Here is a 21070-nt window from a genome sequence, read left to right as displayed (position 1 = left end):
CACTGTTTCATTATTGACCTAATGAAGGGAACATAGGTTTTAATAACTACTCAAAAATTTATGAAGTAGTCCAACAAAAAGGTATCATCTACAACATGCTTGCTGACCTTTAATTCTAAACATTAAGGTAGATTTAACATGACAATCACTTGTTAAGTCTGGAACATGTGGGTTAAAAGATGTAAAGGTTGACAACAGAATTAGGAGACTATACCCTGCATGTCAGTCATTTTCATTGCTTCCCTCAAAGGAAAGAATGAAACACTGAAAACTAAATAAAAAACGGGAAAGGATTTATAAATAGATGCTGCTATTCAATCACAGCCAAAGATAGGCTTCTAAATAATTCTATATATCAGCTGTCAGGTACTTTTGAACATATTTCATTCTGCACAATTGATAGCATTATTTAAATATTTGGAATGAACAAGAGCAAAATAATTTTATGGTGCAGGTTTAAATATTATTTTAAAATGTTAAGCAATTTACTGTGTCGATGTTCTTAGCTGAGCCTATTCAAGAAATATAGAGCAGGCAGCATGTTTTAAGGGATAGAACAAAGGTCTATGTGTGGGGTACGTATAATTTACCAGCATGCTTTAAAGCATATTACAATCTAAAGGCAGTTTGAATTATTAGTCAACTGCTGATGTACAGTAATTGCTACTATTTACATCTAATTGTGTTGATCTTTCTTTCTGCTCTTTGTGTGGTACAAAAATAGATCCTTCCTTTGTTCATTCACTGGAATTGGACTATGGATTGTGTAGCTTTGAAACTATTGCTGTTTCTGTGATGACTCAAATTCCATCATATAAAATATATATTAATTCTAGCCTGTTGCAACACATTTGATCGTAACACTTTTGACATGTATCTATGACAATAGATGCTGCTTGTTATACTTAGGGGTCCTTTTACTAAGCCGCGTAAGTGTCTAAGTGCGCCCAACGTGCCAAAATGGAGTTATCGCCCGACTACCGCATGGCTCTTGCAGTAATTTCATTTTTGGCGCATGTTCGATACACATGTCTGAAAATATATTTTTTTTATTTTCGGGCGTGCGCAAGGGACGCGCGCCAAGTGGCATTTGGTGCGCAAAGGTCATTACCGTCTAGTTACCTTGTGAGTCTTTACCGCTAGGTCAGTGGCTGGCGGTAAGGTCTCAGACCCAAAATGGATGCGTGGCAAATTTTCATTTTGCCGCACATCCATTTTCGGCATAAATAAAAAAAAGGCCTTTTTTACAGGCACGCTAAAAAATGGATCGTCGTGCGCCCAAAACCCATGCCTACACTACCGCAAGCCATTTTTCAGCGTGCCTTTGTAAAAAGACCCCTTAATTTCTTTGCTCAAAGTTTTATCTTTTCAATTCCTTTTCACTACTTGATTGCCTAATGTATTCAACATTTGTCTGTGAAGTGCTATACTGTGTTATATAATGCAGGGGCATAGCTAAAGGTGGGCCTGGGTGGGCCCAGGCCCACCCAATTTCAGCTCAGGCCCACCCACCCAAGCGCACACACACTGTGCAGCAGCCTAGCGACCACCGCAGAAACGGCACCCGCTCGCTCTGGCTCAGCTGAGCTGATCTCTCCACGGCAGGCTCCAGCCCGATTTCGCCCGCCCACCCAAGCGGCAAGCGCAAACACTGCAGCAGCGTACCACGTCGCACGGTCGCAGGCACCCGCTCAGGGCCGGCTCAGCTGATCTCTCCAGCAGGCTCATCCCGCCTACCTTCGGCTCTTGTTACACTTGTTACAGCAGCAGCAGGTCCCATCGCGGCCGCACAGCGTATCGTAGTTGTTGTTGTTGTTCCCTCCATATGAACCTACGCGGTAGTACCGTATGATGACGTGGCTGCTATGTGCGGCGGCGTGCTCAGCCTCGCTCTCTCTCCGCTCGCATCTGAGGGCAGGCTAAAAAAAACTGCAGCCTGCACGTGCACGCAGGCCGGGTTGAGTATTGAACTAGTGTGAGCCTCAGCCTGGCCCTGCCCTGTGGAAACGTGGGAATTGGAAAGGTTCGAGTCCGAGATCATTCGAGTCGAGAATCGAGTTCCTGCCAGTGCCAGCCCAGTCCCAGCCCAGCAGGTAGTAAAATTGTAAATGCTTTTTTTTTTTTAATCAGGGGACTCTGTTTGGCTTTTAAAATGGGACATTTATTGCTGTTCTATATATTCACTGCTGCCTTTTTAAAGGTATTGTTATTCATATTTGTGTGTTCAGAATTGGTGGTGTTAAGGTTTGCTATATAGGCTCTAAGAAGCTTCATAAGATTTAATGTTACTGCACAAAGAATCTGGCAGGGAAGGGATTTTGACAATGTTGCTATTATTGAGGTCCTACCAGAATTTTAATACACTTTTTTTTCCAATGGAAAACTGTAAGAGCAAACATCTTAGCTGTGGACTATGATAGATCTCCTAAATATTTTTAGGCCAATTTGCCATTTTTATCTAAAGTTTTAGAAAAGGTGGTTTTAACACAGTTTAATCAGGCATTTACATTTGTTATAAAGCAAAGTTTGATGGATATGTGCCATTGTTATAATTATTTTGCAGGATATTGTGATGTTAGGATGTTTGCCATTACAGTAGACTTATGTCTGGTCAGGTTTAAGTTCTGTTTGTCTAGTAATTGACTAAATTGTGGGATAGTGCAGGATAGAAATTTTTAAAATGGTGGTGTTCCATAAAGTATGCATGCAGTTTATGTTGACACAGGACACTGTTGGGCAGATTATTTAGTTAGAAATCCTTCATCAAGTGCACTCTAAGGCATTATTTTGTAATATCCCATGAAACACTACTCGTACCTGTATACATAGTGCCCACCATATTAGCTCTGGGCCCACCCAAAATGTCAGGTCTGGCTACGCCACTGATATAATGCAGTATATACTGGGATAAGCAGTATAGAATGTTTTGTACTTTTTTGGGATCTTGCCAGGTATTTGTGACCTGGCTTGGCCACTGTTGGAAACAGGATGCTGGGCTTGATGGACCTTTGGTCTTTCCCAGTATGGCAATACTTATGCACTTATGTAAAAATTGATATGCAGGCCACATTGTGCCAAACAAAATTTCTAATTAAGGTTTAGTTGAACTTGTGATGAGCTTTTCAAACTATTTGTGAACATCTAAACCAAGGAGCTCCTCTTCTACTAAATTGTAAAAGTCATAAAAAGGGCAATTTTACAGAGCTTTTTTTCTAACGTGGTCTATTTACTAAACCATGTCATGGCCAAAGCACACAATAAAGCATGTTAAAATCCTATAATGCAAGTAAATTGCACTTTATATGCCAGATGCTATATTGTGCCTAGCGTTTAGCACCGAAATCCAAGCGTATTCTATAACAACGCATGTAACTTAATTGGCTTAAGCGTTTTTAACAGCACTTAGCAAACAATAACGAGCACTAATTGGCAATAATTAGAATTTATCCACATAACTCATTAAGTGTATTCTGTAATGCACAGAGCCTAAATTCTAATGTGCAGAGCCAAAAAAGGGGCGTGATGATGGGCAGGGAAATGGGCATTTCATGGGCATTCCAAAATGTATGCACACTGTTATAGAATATTCCCCTCTGTGCCTAAATCTATGCACCATTATTTACTCCACGTTTCTCTTGGTATAAATGGATGCACCTAGTTTTAAGCACTGAGATATCAACTAAGTGTATTCTATATGCCCTGCCTAAATCTAGGCATTTCTTGAAGATATGCTTAGGCAGAAATTTATTCAATGCAGATTTTTCAGGTGCATATATAATAATGCTCCATGTGCATTAGTTCATCACAATGCATGAAAATCTGGCCCAATACATATTGAAAAATAAGATGCATTGCATGCAAAGCAGTCATTATATACAAAATACCATAGCTTGTGTTAAACTCACAACCTGCTATTCATGGAAGTTAACAGCACCTCCACAGGAGCATTGGGCCACTATCATGCACCCCAGAGCTCCTTGGGGAACAACTTAAAAGGGCTAGTGCTTAGTAATAAATACCCTCTATCCACCCACCCAATCACTTTTCAAATACCCCCTAACTTTGATTCTTTTTTCAAATACCCCCATATCACCCAATCCCTTTTTAAATACCCCTGGGAAATCATACCATACTCTCAATCCAGCCTAACCTCTAGTGTTAGCATGCAAGATTACAAAGAACACAGCGAAGATGACACAAGGATATGGTCTTTAGATGATGTTTAAAATGGTCCAAATTTATTGAGCTGTTCCAAAGAAATGACAAGTCCAGATCAGGTGTGTAACTCAAAAAGACTCAACAGCAGTGTTTCAACCCATCGGCCTGCCTCAGGAGTCTTTACAGTCTTTTAGGATTGTCTGAGGAAAAAACTTTGTCTGTCGATATGTTACCAGATAGAAACCTCATGTATGAAGTTTGAAACTCAGAATACAACGTTGTGCAGAATCAGCAGTGAAATGTCGCCTCCTCCAAAATGTTACATTTTCGTTTTATTCCATATGGCTGAAGAACGTGCAGGTCTTAGGAATGCCCAAATCCTGCCCTTACAATGCCCTGACATGCCGCCTTGAGATTTGGATGTACTGCAGACGAACTGCATAGAAAACATCTAGCAAATCGGTTTTGAAAATATTGATTCGGACCTTTTCATGAGAAAAATTCAAATGCTGCTTTATGCCACTTTTTAGATGTTTTTCTCTTTCAAAAATGGGCCCCATAGTATTACATTCAATCCAGACACTTCAGCACAGCTCAGGAGCAAATGTTCTGGGGGTGAGAGGAAAAACAGTGCACTATCTAACCAGAGCTTTATATATGCCAGAAAGACCCCTGGATGGCATTAGATGGTAACATCCCGGTCCATTATATTGCATGTCCAAAAAAGTACTCAAAGTAAAAAATAGGTGCCATATCATGTCAGAGTGCAATTGACAGACTATATATATATATTTTTTTTGTTACATTTGTACCCCGTGCTTTCCCACTCATGGCAGGCTCAATGTGGCTTACATGGGGCAATGGAGGGTTAAGTGACTTGCCCAGTCACAAGGAACTGCCTGTGCCTGAAGTGGAAATTGAACTCAGTTCCTCAGGACCAAAGTCCACCACCCTAACCACCAGGCCACTCCTCCACTCTCGTTCCTATTGAAAGAAGGAAAATGAATGCAGTTGGTCCTGCAGAGTGGGTTTTAACTAATATTGAAATTCACAAAAGTTACAAAAATCTGCAAACCATGTTTTCAATCTCCAGAAGAGTCCAGAAAAGCCACAAGTCACCAAAAGTAATACAGTTACTTTCAATACTGCTGTGATTTTTTGTAAACACAAGCTGAATGTAAAGATGTCCTCATATTTTCCAGAATAAGGATTGCTCTATTTACTGTGAGAATTTCTGGCCGAAGAAAGCCTGAAGTTTTTCAGGGGAATCAAATACAGTTTGGCAGTATTATGGAGAGTGATGATCATACACGCTGGGTATTGCAATCCATACGAGGCGCCAAGAGCTTTTAAACTTGATCTCATGTCCAGAACTTTCTGTGCAGCACGTAGCTTTGGCCAGGTCCAGAACAATCAGAACTCTTTCCCCTCCATAAGCATCACTTCTTTAGTGTGAGTGGCTATTAGAATTTATAATGTTTTCAGGTAGTGAAGCTGAAGAAGCTTGGCTATCACAGTCCTCGAATGTTGTGTTCCAGATTTGAGTCACAAGAGGAACCTGTAGGCCCTCTCTATTTGCAGAGGGTAGTCAAGGGAAAATTGCAGTATTTTCCATAACCAGTTTTCTAAAAATTGTAACATATTGAGGCATATTTTCAAAGCTCTTAGACACACAAAGTTTCATAGTAACCTATAGGACTTTATAAGTCTAAGTGCTTTGAAAATGAGCCCCATTGTTTCCTTCCACACCTTCTCTGAGACCAAGGGTTCTAATATTATTTCAGCTCTTCTGATCTGCAAGATCTTTTGACATCCTGTTCAGGTTTACCAAGACTGGTGAGTTGGTTAGACAGTAGTAAACCTGTTGGTTCTGACTACCATCCCACTTGTTCCAGGCAAGTTTGAAAAATCTTCACAGATGAATTTAGTTCGGTATCTCAGTGTTAATTTCACAAGTTTTCTCATAATTTTCTGTTACCAACTCCATTGAAAGGTTCCTGGTGCAACTGTAACAGGTCATAGAGCCGCCATTTTTTTTCTGGGATGGATCTTGCTTACATCTTTTAACACCTGATGAAATCATAAAAGTTGCTTCAGCTTTGCTATTCTTTGTGCCAGACATCTTGCAGACACTTTATATTCGTCACCAGGGACTTTTGTGCAGCATAAATGAAAGAAAATATGAATTTCTAAGTGTGTGGGGAAGGAACTCACTATCTGTGCATCCATCTTACTCTCCAGCTCTGAACAGTCCTGAAAATTCCTTTTCATTAGGGCTCTGGTAACCTGTGCAATAGGAAATATTTCTGCATTTTTCTAGCACATTTTCATAGTTTGGTTGCTTTTTAAGGATTTTCTCCCTCTTCACTCAGGGGTCTTTTTACTAAGCCACGGTAAAAAGTGGCTTGCGATAGTGTAGGCACGGGTTTTTCAGCTCACGTACCAAAGATGCCTTTTTGAAAATTTTCCCCGAAAATGGAAATGCGACAAAATCAAAATTGCCGTGCATCCATTTTGGGTGTCTGATCTTACTGCCAGCCATAGACCTAGCAGTAAGGAATCTGCGTGGTAATGACCTACGCATGTCAGATGCCACTTGGCGTGCGTCCGCTACGTGTGGCAGAAAATAAAAATATTTTTCAGATGAATGTAGCAGACGTGAGCCAAAAATGAAATTACCACAAGAGGCATGTGGTAGTTGGGCAGTGAGTTCATTTTGGCGTAAATTGGGCACGTGTAGAGCCTTACGCGGCTTAGTAAAAGGGGCCCTCAGTTCACACAATAATGGCTTGGAACTCACACCCCATAATCAATGCCATTCTGGTGTTTTTTTTCCTTTATCACGATGTCTGGTTTTCTTGCATCCAGCTTTTATCGGTCGGAATGGGGATGTCCTGGGTGATCATAGCTTCTTTATTCTCCATAATTCTCTTTGGATCTGATCCCAGTGCTTTTCTGGTACAGCACTGCTGTAATACTTACAAGGGGGTCAACATTCAGTGTAGTTTAACTGGATAGGAAAGGGTCCTGTCCAGTTAATCAACACTGAGTGGGCTAGGAGCACATATTCAGTGGCACTTAACCACAGAATCTTCTCTGACCGCTGGTGACCAAAACATTCTGACCACAGCTGGCTGAATATTGCTTTCAAAGTTTCTAGTAAATGAGACTTGCCACCATATTATGCCTTTGTATAGTCATTTTCTCCCACCAGGACTTTGCAGCAAGCTATGAGATGAGTAACCAGCTCAAAGAATCCACATATGTCTGTTATACCGGTCTTTTCTATACTTACTGTGAACCATCTCATCCATAATCTGCTGTCCTGGGTTGCAACTATCAAGGTTTCAGTTCAGCTCTCCTTAACCATTCAAGTGTCTGGTTTTGATCTTTGAATGGTTCCTGGAGTAACACTTTATACTTCCCACTGTGCTTATGCATCTGCCACTTTTTTCTCTTCTTTGCAGTGCCATGTGGAGCACCTGGTTTTGATTCCCTCCCTGGAAGCAGAGCATCCTAGCCATTGATCAACAGCCACACTTAAGGAGAAAATGATCAATGTGGGCTACTATTAAGACAGGTTATTTTACCACAACATAACATAACAATAAAACTTATATTCCGCCATATACCTTTTAGTTCAATGCAGGTCATGTAAAAGAAGCTGGTCATTTCCAGGAAATACTAAAGACAAGTAACAATTTAACTACCGAATAGCAACTTATTAGTCATTACAATTCAATACAAATTTCCTGAATAGATACGTTTTTATATATTTCTAAAACTGACTACAGTTATTTATTTTTGTTACATTTGTACTCTGCTCTTTCCCACTCATGGCAGGCTCAATGCGGCTTACATGGGGCAATGGAGGGTTAAGTGACTTGCCCAGAGTCACAAGGAGCTGCCTGTGCCTGAAGTGGGAATTGAACTCAGTTCCTCAGGACCAAAGTCCACCACCCTAACCACTAGGCCACTCCTCCACTGTTGCTACTATTTGAGAATCTACATGGAATGTTGCTATTCCACTAGCAACATTCCATGTAGAAGTCGGCCCTTGCAGATCACCAATGTGGCCGTGCAGGCTTCTGCTTCTGTGAGTCTGACCTCCTGCACATACGTGCAGGCAGGACGTCAGACTCACAGAAACAGAAGCCTGCGCAGCCTTCTACATGGAATGTTGCTAGTGGAATAGCAACATTCCATGTAGAATCTCCAATAGTATCTATTTTATTTTTGTTACATTTGTACCCTGCGCTTTCCCACTCATGGCAGGCTCAATGTGGCTTACATGGGACAATGGAGGGTTAAGTGACTTGCCCAGAGTCACAAGCAGCTGCCTGTGCCTGAAGTGGGAATTGAACTCAGTTCCTCAGTCCCCAGGACCAAAGTCCACCACCTTAACCACTAGGCCACTCCTCCTTAGTCATCAAAAGTAATAAACTTTGAGCATACTTATCCCAATGAACTACCTGTTAGGAGAAAAGAATATCTAGTAGTTTACTCCCATTTTATGCAGTGAGACCTAGTTACTAATAACCTAGGTTAACAGTAAAATAACCTGTCTTAATGGTAGCCACCATTGATAATTCACTCCTCCCCCCCCCCCCCCCCCCCCACACTTAGTGGCCCATGATTGTAGGATTCTGGAAACAAAAGTAATGCAGGTTTAACACAGTCAGAAAATTGTGGTCTTCCCATTCAATCCTCTGTCATTACATTAAGGCAGTGATTCCCCAGCTAGGTTCTGGGAACTCTTGTCAGGGGTTCCTCAAGAATCTAATTGTTAGAATCTGTTTGTATGAACTTATATATGTTACATAAGTTGAGGGTTCCTCAGTGTATGAAAAAAATATTTTAGGGGTTCTGCCATGGTAAAAAGTTTGGGAATTACTGCAGTTAAGATCAGTGAAGCTGATCATGCGTTCACTGACTACAGATTTAAGAAATAAAAGCCATGGCTACAGATTTAGAAATAAATCATGGATCAAGTGGAAGATTTTATTTTGCTGTACTAATACATTGGTGAATAACGTTAACCCATAACCTGACAATCCAGATTATGGGGTGTTTTAAGCTGTTTAAGCTGCATAACTCTTTGAAATTTCTTTCAAAGTTAATTTCCAGCCAGAATATGTTAGCGTGCACGCTAATTAGATTATGGTACTCTTAAACATGCTGAAAACTAAGAAAAAAAGAGGTAAAAAGGTTATAAATTCACTTTTCCATTACGGTTCCTAAAGTGCTATTCTCTTCCACTCTGTTGCTGTGGAGATGGATACATTATGGGAACCTTGCAGTATGACAAGCAATTAAATACCAAGATGTTTAGCCATGTTATGAGTATTTTCACACAGTGAGACCTCTAAGCTTAGCCCTGCTACTGACATTGTTAGTTATTGAATCAATTACACAAGATGAGGTTGGCAGGTGTAATTATATATTCCTATGGTGATTATATATGGCCTGTCATAGAGACCAGCAAGCTTGTTACTTTGAACTCATTTAAGAAGTCACTTGTCGTGCAAAGTACTAAAGCCAGACTGCTTCTTAGAAGAAATTCTTAAGCAAATCAGAAGACCACTGCTAAATAGAAATGATTCATCATCCATTTGACTAGCATCAACTGCATTAATTACAATGGGGACAGCAAGCCATTGGGTGATTATGTACTCAGGTGTACTGTGCATCATCTGGTGAATAGGTATCTCATTTCCTCAGCTTTTGAGACTTTATAAAATCACTTATGGGTTAAAAAGAAAATTGAACTCTTTGTTTTGCAAATCAGTTCTATATTATTTTTTTCAAGGACTTAGAGCAGCAGCACTTTTGTAAAATAATTCACCTAACCAAACAAAAAGAAAATTGAATAGCTACTCCTCCTTATTTATGTATTTATTTAAATTATTTCTGCTCAGTGGATAACAGCATGTATGATGCTTTTGAGAATTCCTTCTCCTTGGCCAGTTCCTCTGTTATAGATAAGTATATTGGTATGTTAATGGGAAGTGAAAGAACTGGGTTAGAAGACCTGGCCACTTGGAATTGATGGCTGTTGGACCCTTTTGCCCTTACCTTAGCTCTTAGCTCAAGGTGTGCTCAAGGAAATAAACACACAACATAGGTTACAGCTATAACTAAAGCCAGCTTCAGGGGAGACTATCATGTAGCCAAAAGATCCAGCAGTTTTGCTAGATAAGCTTTTGATCTCTCCTTTAGCTGAGTTGCTTTTGTTAGCAAATTTCAGAAAACAAATTCATTCTTTTGCATGATAGCATAATTGGCAAGCAACACACTTTTTCCCTTTCTCAGACCTTGACTGTTTCATCAATAGGTACACCAATGGGGCTCATTTTCAAATCACTTAGACTGAAGTTCCATAGGTTCCAATGTAGCTTTGTACATCTAAGTGCTTTGAATATACATGTCCACATCATGTTGGCCCACACACATCTTCTTTGGCTACACTACAGACAATTTTTCTCTGTTTCTTTCAAGCCTAGATTTCAAGGCCTTTTGCTAGTACATTTAGTTCAACAGACAATTAGCCTAAGCCAAGCATTCACAGTCATAGTATTCAAGGCCACTGTTTTTCAGCCTCAGAAAAACTTAAACTTCCTTCATTATATGACTGACACAGACTTTCCCATTTCCCCCTTATCTCCTACTAGATCCCTCTAGTTCTCTCAGATCCCTCCAGGGTCTACAACAGGCCCCCCTTTGATTCTGTCCAGAATCACCCACACAAGGAGAGAAAGGCAGTTGCTCAAATAAAGAAGCAGTAACAACTTTGTCAGGGACAGTCTGCAGCTTGATAGTATTATGAACAGCAGAAGGGCTAAAAAACACATTCTTATTCAGCCACCAAAGAGCTGACACACTGCAGAAAACAGCACAAAAAATCAGTATAACAAGGAAGCCTATTACAGAAAGAAGGAGGTCACAAAGCCAGCAATATTAGGCAGCCAGCTAACAAATTCTAGAAGACAAATTTCTAAGGTCTTTAAGTTTCTTTTAGATAAGGATAAAACAACACATTCCCTCAAATTCCTTGCACCTATGATTGGCCCTTAGGAGCAAATCATCAATGACTAGGCAGTTTTAGATAACCGCTTTCCTCAAACTATGGGTTTCCTGAGAGAAGAAGCTATACATTAATTATCTAAATCAGCAGTTTATTGCAGGTCAAGGTTCAAGAACAGAAATAAGTATAGTTCCTCATTTTCTTTAAGCTTGGGACACACTATACAGGATATATCCCTTGCAATACCCAGTTAAACAATCTATAACACTCAGATAAACTTTTTTTTTTTAAATATACAATTTGATATTCATGCTGGACCTCCGGTGCCAGGCCCAGACATGCCAATTCCACCTGAGAGAGAGTAAGGAAGACAACCCTGTGATTATGGACTGCTTTAACAAAAGTGAAATAATCTCTTATTCAAATAACTTATCCTCATAAAATACTGCTCTTTCAGAAGTGTACATCCAAATATATGTAAAGTTTCATCCTGTCAAGAACATACCACAACTAAAGCAACAAGTCAATAAACCCTTCACTAATAAGAAAGTACTGCTATCTGCATGCTCTTCTAAAAAGGCTTTGACCATTGCAGACTGGGTTATTCTGGACATCTTCAGGCTGTGCCCACAAGTAGAGGTGTTAAATCTGGGTGACCATGCTAGAATCTCTTATGCTCTCAGGTTCAGCATATCACTCCCTAATCCAGAAACTTCTACCTCTGGATGAGGGAAAGTAGTTAACATTCAGTCATGAGGCAGGAGCTGTTGCAATAGCCTGGCCCCCATCTCTTATCAGCAGGTGGTATCTTCTCTTTCTTCACTGTACTCATACCAGGTCTTACTTCAGTTGGGCAGCAAGGAGAATAGAGAGTCTCTTGAAGGGAGTAAAAATAAGGAACAGATATAAGATTCAAGATTTTTATTCTAAAATTTACTATCACTTTTTTTTTCACAAAGTAATCACAATAATACACATGGGACAATACTTAATAGGTGCTAAAGGAAAATAATAAACTCCTAAAACACAATGAACATAAGTCCTTAGTTGCTATGCTTGGAATAAACTTCCTGAGCCCATACGCCAAGCCCCTTCCCTGCCCATCTTCAAATCCTTACTCAAAGCCCACCTCTTCAATGTCGCTTTCAGCACCTAACCATAAGTAGAGAGGTGTGGTAGCCGTGTTAGTCCACTCTTAAAGGTTATCAATAGAACTCAAACAAAATAAAACATGGACCTAACCATTATACCCCTATTCAAGAAATCTAGACTGCCCCAAATTGATTGACTGCACATTTTTGTCCTTTAGATTGTAAGCTCCTTTGAGCAGGGACTGTCCTTCTTTGTGAAATTGTACAGCACTGCGTAACCCTAGTAGCGCTTTAGAAATGTTAAGTAGTAGTAGTTGCAAGTAAAACAAAAACAAGCTATGAAGCTGTGCTGCTCAATCTCATAAAATTTTGTTGCAGTTGTAGGTAGTGAGCCTGTTGGCAGATGAGCTCACAACAGTCATTCAGTTCCCTGTGGTAGCTGATGAGGTGAAGGTCCTAATGTTCAAATTATGTGGATTCATGTTGGGCTGTGATATTTGGTCCTTCTCTGCAAGGTTTCAGTGGAAATTTGCGCTGAGGCATCTTTCACACAGCCTGGTCTTTTGGGGGGTAATTTCTCTATGACAGGAATGAACTTCACACCTTGGTTGTTAATGAGGTTTGTGCAAAAGTGTGCGCAAAAGTGCAAAAGTAATTCGAATCAGATGGGGTCAAAACACCAAAATCAATTAAAACACATCAACCATCTTCATTATTATTTGCAATGTGGGCCTCGTAGTTGTTCAGGCCACAGGTCAGTCAGCCTCCACAATACTTCTAGCAAGCTTTTTAATAGTAATATTACTAGCATCCCTCTCAGCTTTCCCAATCTGTGTAGTGTCCATCCTATCCTTGGCATGGGACTGTCGACAGTATTATCATTTTTAACACAGTAATAAATAAGTTTCTCATTACAAGTACATTTTCTCATTTACTCAAAAATCTCTTTAACTCTTAACCTTTAACATACATGCATTTTAGTTCCAAATCCTTCATTTTATTTTTTATTTATTTCATGGATTTATATCTTGCTTTAGAACCAAAGCGGGTTACAATAAAAACATTCACAATATAAAACACATCCATCAGACATTAACGGTCATATAAACTCATACATTTTAAGTGCCATAAACATACTAGAAAGAGCTGCTAAGACAGAATAATCTTCATCCGTCAATAAACGCTTTTACAAAATAAAAAGTTTCCAACAATTTCTTAAATTGTTGATAATCTGTACAGTTTTAAATAACCAGGCAGGTGATTCCACAAGTTCTCCCCAGCTACCAAAAAAAGCACAATTCCTTGTTTCTGATAAACGACAAACGGACACATCTAACTGTTTCTTCGCCACAGAATGTAAATCTTGTTGTGGTTCACACATGAGCAAAGAATCCAAAAAATATTGCGGAATCTTACCATATATACTTTGATGGATCAAAGACAAAATTTTATATTGTACACGAAATCTTACTGGCAACCAATACAAACATTTCAAAATGGGAGAAACATGCTCAAATCTCCTTATGCCCCCCAAGCATGAGAGCTGTTGCATTCTGAACAATCTGCAGAACCTGTATCTTAGTCAAATTCAAACCCAAATAAAGGGAATTACAATAGTCAAATTGCAAAAGTACAAGACTCTGCAGAACTGTTTGAAAATCATTTGCTGGTATCATTCCCTTTAACTTACTCAATACTCGTAACTGAAAAAAGGCAGCAGAAATAACATGATCTATTTATGTTTGCATACTTAAGTCATAATCTAAGATCACACCCAAATTTTGATTCACAGACTTCATATGTAAATTCACACCTCAATATTTCAAAACTTTAGGCTGTGAGGAATCAAGATTTTTTTTCCAACATACACAAATTCATTTTTTAAGAAATTTAGTGATAAATCATGAGATTTCATCCATATGTACTGAATATTTCTGTTAATTTTTCAGAGTCCTCTGAAAAAAAACCCTGAATATCATCAGTATACATATGAAATGGGACACCCAGCTGTTGAAAAACCTTACCCAAATATATCATGTACATATTAAATAACAATGCAGATAGAGTTGAGCCTTGAGGCACACCACGATTTATCCTATAACTTTGAGACAATTTATTGCCTACATAAGTACATAAGTACATAAGTAGTGCCATACTGGGAAAGACCAAAGGTCCATCTAGCCCAGCATCCTGTCACCGACAGTGGCCAATCCAGGTCAAGGGCACCTGGCATGCTCCCCAAACGTAAAAACATTCCAGACAAGTTATACCTAAAAATGCGGAATTTTTCCAAGTCCATTTAATAGCGGTCTATGGACTTGTCCTTTAGGAATCTATCTAACCCCTTTTTAAACTCCGTCAAGCTAACCGCCCGTACCACGTTCTCCGGCAACGAATTCCAGAGTCTAATTACACGTTGGGTGAAGAAAAATTTTCTCCGATTCGTTTTAAATTTACCACACTGTAGCTTCAACTCATGCCCTCTAGTCCTAGTATTTTTGGATAGCGTGAACAGTCGCTTCACATCCACCCGATCCATTCCACTCATTATTTTATACACTTCTATCATATCTCCCCTCAGCCGTCTCTTCTCCAAGCTGAAAAGCCCTAGCCTTCTCAGCCTCTCTTCATAGGAAAGTCGTCCCATCCCCACTATCATTTTCGTCGCCCTTCGCTGTACCTTTTCCAATTCTACTATATCTTTTTTGAGATACGGAGACCAGTACTGAACACAATATTCCAGGTGCGGTCGCACCATGGAGCGATACAACGGCATTATAACATCCGCAGCACCTGGACTCCATACCCTTCCTAATAACACCCAACATTCTATTCGCTTTCCTAGCCGCAGCAGCACACTGAGCAGAAGGTTTCAGCGTATCATCGACGACGACACCCAGATCCCTTTCTTGATCCGTAACTCCTAACGCGGAACCTTGCAAGACGTAGCTATAATTCGGGTTCCTCTTACCCACATGCATCACTTTGCACTTGTCAACATTGAACTTCATCTGCCACTTGCACGCCCATTCTGCCAGTCTCGCAAGGTCCTCCTGTAATCGTTCACATTCCTCCTGCGACTTGACGACCCTGAATAATTTTGTGTCATCGGCGAATTTAATTACCTCACTAGTTATTCCCATCTCTAGGTCATTTATAAATACATTAAAAAGCAACGGACCCAGCACAGACCCCTGCGGGACCCCACTAACTACCCTCCTCCACTGAGAATACTGGCCACGCAATCCTACTCTCTGCTTCCTATCTTTCACCAGTTCTTAATCCATAATAATACCCTACCTCCGATTCCATGACTCTGCAATTTCTTCAGGAGTCTTTCGTGCGGCACTTTGTCAAACGCCTTCTGAAAATCCAGATATACAATATCAACCGGCTCCCCATTGTCCACATGTTTGCTTACCCCCTCAAAAAAATGCATTAGATTGGTGAGGCAAGACTTCCCTTCACTAAATCCGTGCTGACTTTGTCTCATCAGTCCATGTTTTTGTATATGCTCTGCAATTTTATTCTTAATAATAGCCTCCACCATCTTGCCCGGCACCGACGTCAGACTCACCGGTCTATAATTTCCCGGATCTCCTCTGGAACCCTTCTTAAAAATCGGAGTAACATTGGCTACCCTCCAGTCTTCCGGTACTACACTCGATTTTAGGGACAGATTGCATATTTCTAACAGTAGCTCCGCAAGTTCATTTTTTAGTTCTATTAATACTCTGGGATGAATACCATCAGGTCCCGGTGATTTACTACTCTTCAGCTTGCTGAACTGACCCATTACATCCTCCAAGGTTACAGAGAATTTGTTTAGTTTCTCCGACTCCCCCGCTTCAAATATTCTTTCCGGCACCGGTGTCCCCCCCACTCCTCCTCGGTGAAGACCGAAGCAAAGAATTCATTTAATTTCTCCGCTACGGCTTTGTCCTCCTTGATCGCCCCTTTAACACCATTTCGTCCAGCGGCCCAACCGACTCTTTGGCCGGTTTCCTGCTTTTAATGTATCTAAAAAAATTTTTACTATGTATTTTTGCTTCCAACGCTAATTTCTTCTCAAAGTCCTTTTTTGCCCTCCTTATCTCCGCTTTGCATTTGGCTTGGCATTCCTTATGATCTATCCTGTTACTTTCAGTTGGTTCTCTTCTCCACTTTCTGAAGGATTGTTTTTTGGCTCTAATGATTTCCTTTATCTTACTGTTTAGCCACGCCGGCTGACGTTCAGTCTTTTTTCCCTTTTTTCTAATACGTGGAATATATTTGTCCTGAACCTCCAGGATGGTGTTTTTAAACAGCATCCACGCCTGATGCAAGTTTTTTACTCTGCGAGCTGCTCCTTTCAGTCTTTTTTTCACCATTTTTCTCATTTTGTCGTAATCACCTTTTCTATAGTTAAACGCTAGCGTACTTGATTTCCTAGTTTCACTTCCTTCAATGCCAATATCAAAACCGATCATATTATGATCACTGTTATCAAGCAGCCCTCGTATCGTTACCCCCTGCACTAGATCATGAGCACCACTAAGGACTAAGTCTAGTATTTTTCCTTCTCTTGTCGGCTCCTGAACTAGCTGTTCCATGAAGCTGTCCTTGATTTCATCAAGAAATCCTATGTCCCTTGCGTGTACAGATGTTACATTAACCCAGTCTATATGCGGGTAATTGAAATCCCCCATTATTATTGTGTTGCCCAGTTTGTTTGCGTCCCTGATTTCCTTTAACATTTCCGCATCCGTCTGTTCGTCCTGGCCAGGCGGACGGTAGTACACTCCTATCACTATCCTTTTCCCCTTTGCACATGGAATTTCAATCCACAGTGATTCCAAGGAGTGTTTTGTTTCCTGCAGAATTTTCAATCTATTTGATTCAAGGCTCTCGTTAATATACAATGCTACCCCTCCACCAATCCGATTCACCCTATCACTACGATATAATTTGTACCCCGGTATGACAGTGTCCCACTGGTTATCCTCCTTCTACCAGGTCTCAGAGATGCCTATTATATCTAATTTTTCATTTAGTGCAATATATTCCAACTCCCCCATCTTATTTCACCAAAAATTATCTATTCTGCAAATAAGATTTAAACCATTGCAACACTTGACCACCAATTCCAAACTCACATAGTTTTTTTTAAAAACAGTAATGTGATTTACCATATCAAAAGCTGATGTAATATCCAGTGTTACTAAACAAAATCCAATTTTCTGATCCAATCCAAGTCTCAGCTCATTAGTCAATGATAAGACTACGAGCTCAATGCTATGATTTTCTCTAAAGCTGTCTTGAAAATCATTCAATACTCGCTGACTTAACACAAACTTCTGAAGTTGTTTCAAAACAGTTTTTTTTCTATAGTATAACAGAAACAGGTCTATAATATTTTGGATTATTTAGACTCTTTTTTTAACAATGGCTTTACTGTTGCTAATATCCCAGAAGAGTGCCCAGGCCTTTAAGAAGGATGATAAGTCAAGGATTCCTTTACATTCCGAGGAGGAAAGCAGAATCATAGCTGATCGCCAATATGCCACTGTGGGGCTCTCAGCAGACAATCATTGCTGTAGAATTGTTTTTTTTTTGGCCATCAAATTGAGCGCTTTAAAAAGGTATGCCGAGCTGATGGAAACCATCAGGTTTTCCAAAACTTAGAAACATGTCCATTCAGTTGAGTCCAAAAAACCTGAATATGAGGACAGGTCCAAAACATATGCCTCAAGTGCTCTCCCACGGCCAAACATTTAGGGCAGATATCATCTTCCTGCAAAGTGGAGCGATATACCTGGTGGGGAGAAATATACAGATGCAGTAGAAATTTATATTGAAGCACCAATAACATGGCATTTTCAGTAAAGCTATACAGATTCAGGAGCCAAGACTTCAGTTGCTGATCCTGCAGTCCAGCTGCCAGCTCCCCAGATCATTTCTGAGCCAAATGTGCATAGTCATATTCCAGGAAGATGTCTCTCAAATAATCATGATAATATTTCAAAGGGATGGACAGTTGAGCATCTAAATCATACACAGTGGGGTTCCGAGGTCGGCTGCCTGGCGCATCACCCCCTGGCGCATCACCTCCACCCCCCCCCGGCGTATCACCTCCACTCCCCCTAAGCACATTGCTCTTATCTCCTGGGGGTGTAGGGAGCAGTCGCATGGCTGTTGGCTCTGCCGGTTTCCTGCCCTGGAGCAAGAAATAATGTCAGAGAAAGCATGGAACTGGCGGAGCCAACAGCAGCGCAACTGCTCCCTGCACCACTTTGCAGCATGCACCTGGGGCGGACTGCCCTCACTGCCCCGCCCTTGGTATGTCACTGACTATACATAGTATAAAAGCGGTCCTAGAATTCAGGTGACAAACAAGCAACTGATAAGGTATGAACATAATGTTGTAATTGAGCATATGCAAAATGATCAGTAATTGATAAATCATATTCCCTATGCAGCTCTGGCCTATCATGCTTCTTGCCCAGTTTGGGAAGCAGTGTTATCAATGCTTCATTGGTATGCTGGGAAAAACAACCCCAAGATACTACTGAGTCAAAATAAGCCACCAAGGAGCCACATAACTGCATGGATAATAACTTATAATATTCCGTGGTAAATCAAATGGAGCCCAGGGCAGAGCCAGGAGATAATGTCTTGATCACTCTCTGAATCTCCATGGCCTGAAGCAGTGCCTCAAGTTGTTGCCGTGTCACGGCAGGAGACGAGTAAGGCCAGAGTCATCCAGGTAATCCAATATTAAGGGGACTGGAGAGTTATTGTCAGAAGAGTACATGGTAGAAAATAATCATGAAAAACCTGAGCAATGTCCTGGGGTGATGACCCCGAGACTTATGCGTAGCCAATAGTGTGGGAAAGAACTGCCTGGGGGACCAAGTCTTTGTGATTCTTGAGAACAATTCACCTGACCACCAGGGATAGGAGGTAGACCCAGGAGGGGTGGGGGGACATTCCGGGGGAGAGGGGGATTGATAATGTCATAGACTGGGAGGAGAGGATTTTGATCAGCATTCACAAGATATCATTAAAGGTGGTGGTGGATAAGCATTTTATGCTCTCTTTAAGACAACAATGGCCCCCAGCAATGAGAGGAATTCTGCAATGGCAAAGAGGTCCCCACGGTTTGTTACCTCTGCTCACTAATGTGAGGAAACGGAGCATGCAGGAAAGCATCTCTACAATGGTGGATGGCTGATTGTGTGATCTCAACAACTCTTGAAACTTCTAGAGGCCAGAAATACTAAGGTTGTTGCCATCTTAAATGCTTTGATAGAGCAAGGCTCCTGTTGGTTGGGGCCTTTAAGTCACCTTTTAGAAAGTTTACAGATTTCAGTAATGGCTACCTTACTAAATCTATACCAATTGAACACCTCTTTCTCCTTTGCCTCTACACCATTTAGGGCCTGTTCCACCTACTACTACTATGCTATTACTGTTGCTGGACCTCAGTTTCTCCTAGAGCTGGGCCTGGCTCCCCTGACTCTTCCTCTGCTGCCTCATACAGTTGTCCTCACGGCTCTATGAAGTCCTGCACAGAAGGGAACTCAGAACAGGACCATTCTGAATGAGGCTGCCAAAGCTGTCCTTGAATGTTCAAAATGCCAGGAAAAATACCAAAAAGCACTCCTAATAATAACTGTGCAAATATCATCAGCTGACCACTGCCATGATGCTAAAAATAGGTGTTAAAAACAGGATGTCTGGCCCCCAAAAGTCCCAAAACACCCCTGCGGTTATATATCCAGTGGTCAGGAGTGATAATTATAGTTGTCAGCAGCTGAATATCACTGTTTATACCAAGCTTATCTGTCTAAGGGCACAATAAATGCCACCTAAGCCTTTGAATACTGAGTTGCTGAGTTTTTTGTTGGATTTTATTGATGTATCTATTTATTTAAGGGATGCCAAAGCTAAATTTTTGAGAGCCACAAATAGGCAGGATCTTCCCTCATGAATATGCCTGAGATAGATTTACTTTAGGCAAAAACATTAGGCCGAAAGCCTGATCTATTTTCAGCCTTGTGGATTGAACTTGGACATCTGTAATTTAGCCACTCATACTATTTAGATGCTTTTCCAGTGAACTGTTTGGAGCAGATTAACATGATGATGACAACGAATAAGTGTTATCAAGTTGAATCCTACTCATAGCAAACTTAACACAACAATCATACAATTCATAGATTTATCCAAACATCACAGTAAAATCACAAAGATAAAATAGCTCAAAAGGAGCAAGAACAATTTAAAAAGAGAAATTTAGGGTTCCTTTTACAAAGCTGCACTAGGAACTGAATGGGCTTCGTTGCATTTGCCGCGCTAGAATAATCGCTAGCGCGGCTTTATAAAAGGAGCCCTTAGTGTTTGTGAGGGGATAAGAATGGTATGCTATGTTTTTAGGGGTGGATGATTATTTTGGGACAGTAGGGTTTTTATATATGCTTCATGAGGAGTTGTTTATATTTTATTGTTCCCTACTCTGTAAAGTCTAGCATCGGGAAAAAAAGCTGCCTTATATTATTTTTAATTAACTGATATTATATTATATGGCATTGTACTACACAAAATGATTTGCACAGTTGCATTATATCTGCTGCAGGGCGCTCAAGGTTGTTATAAAGTTTTGTACCTGGAACAATGGAGGGGTAAGTGACTTGCCCACAATCACAAGGAGCTCTGCTGTAGTGGGAATTGAACCTAGGTCTCCAAGATCAAAGTCTGCTGTATTAACCACTAGGCTACTCCTCCACTCCATGCCAGCTAGCACAAAAAGTCAATA

The sequence above is a fragment of the Microcaecilia unicolor genome, chromosome 7 (genome assembly GCF_901765095.1).
Source record: "Microcaecilia unicolor chromosome 7, aMicUni1.1, whole genome shotgun sequence".
Classification (NCBI taxonomy): Eukaryota; Metazoa; Chordata; class Amphibia; order Gymnophiona; family Siphonopidae; genus Microcaecilia; species Microcaecilia unicolor.
The sequence above is the reverse complement of the archived record's forward strand: the minus strand, read 5'-3'. Positions refer to the sequence as shown.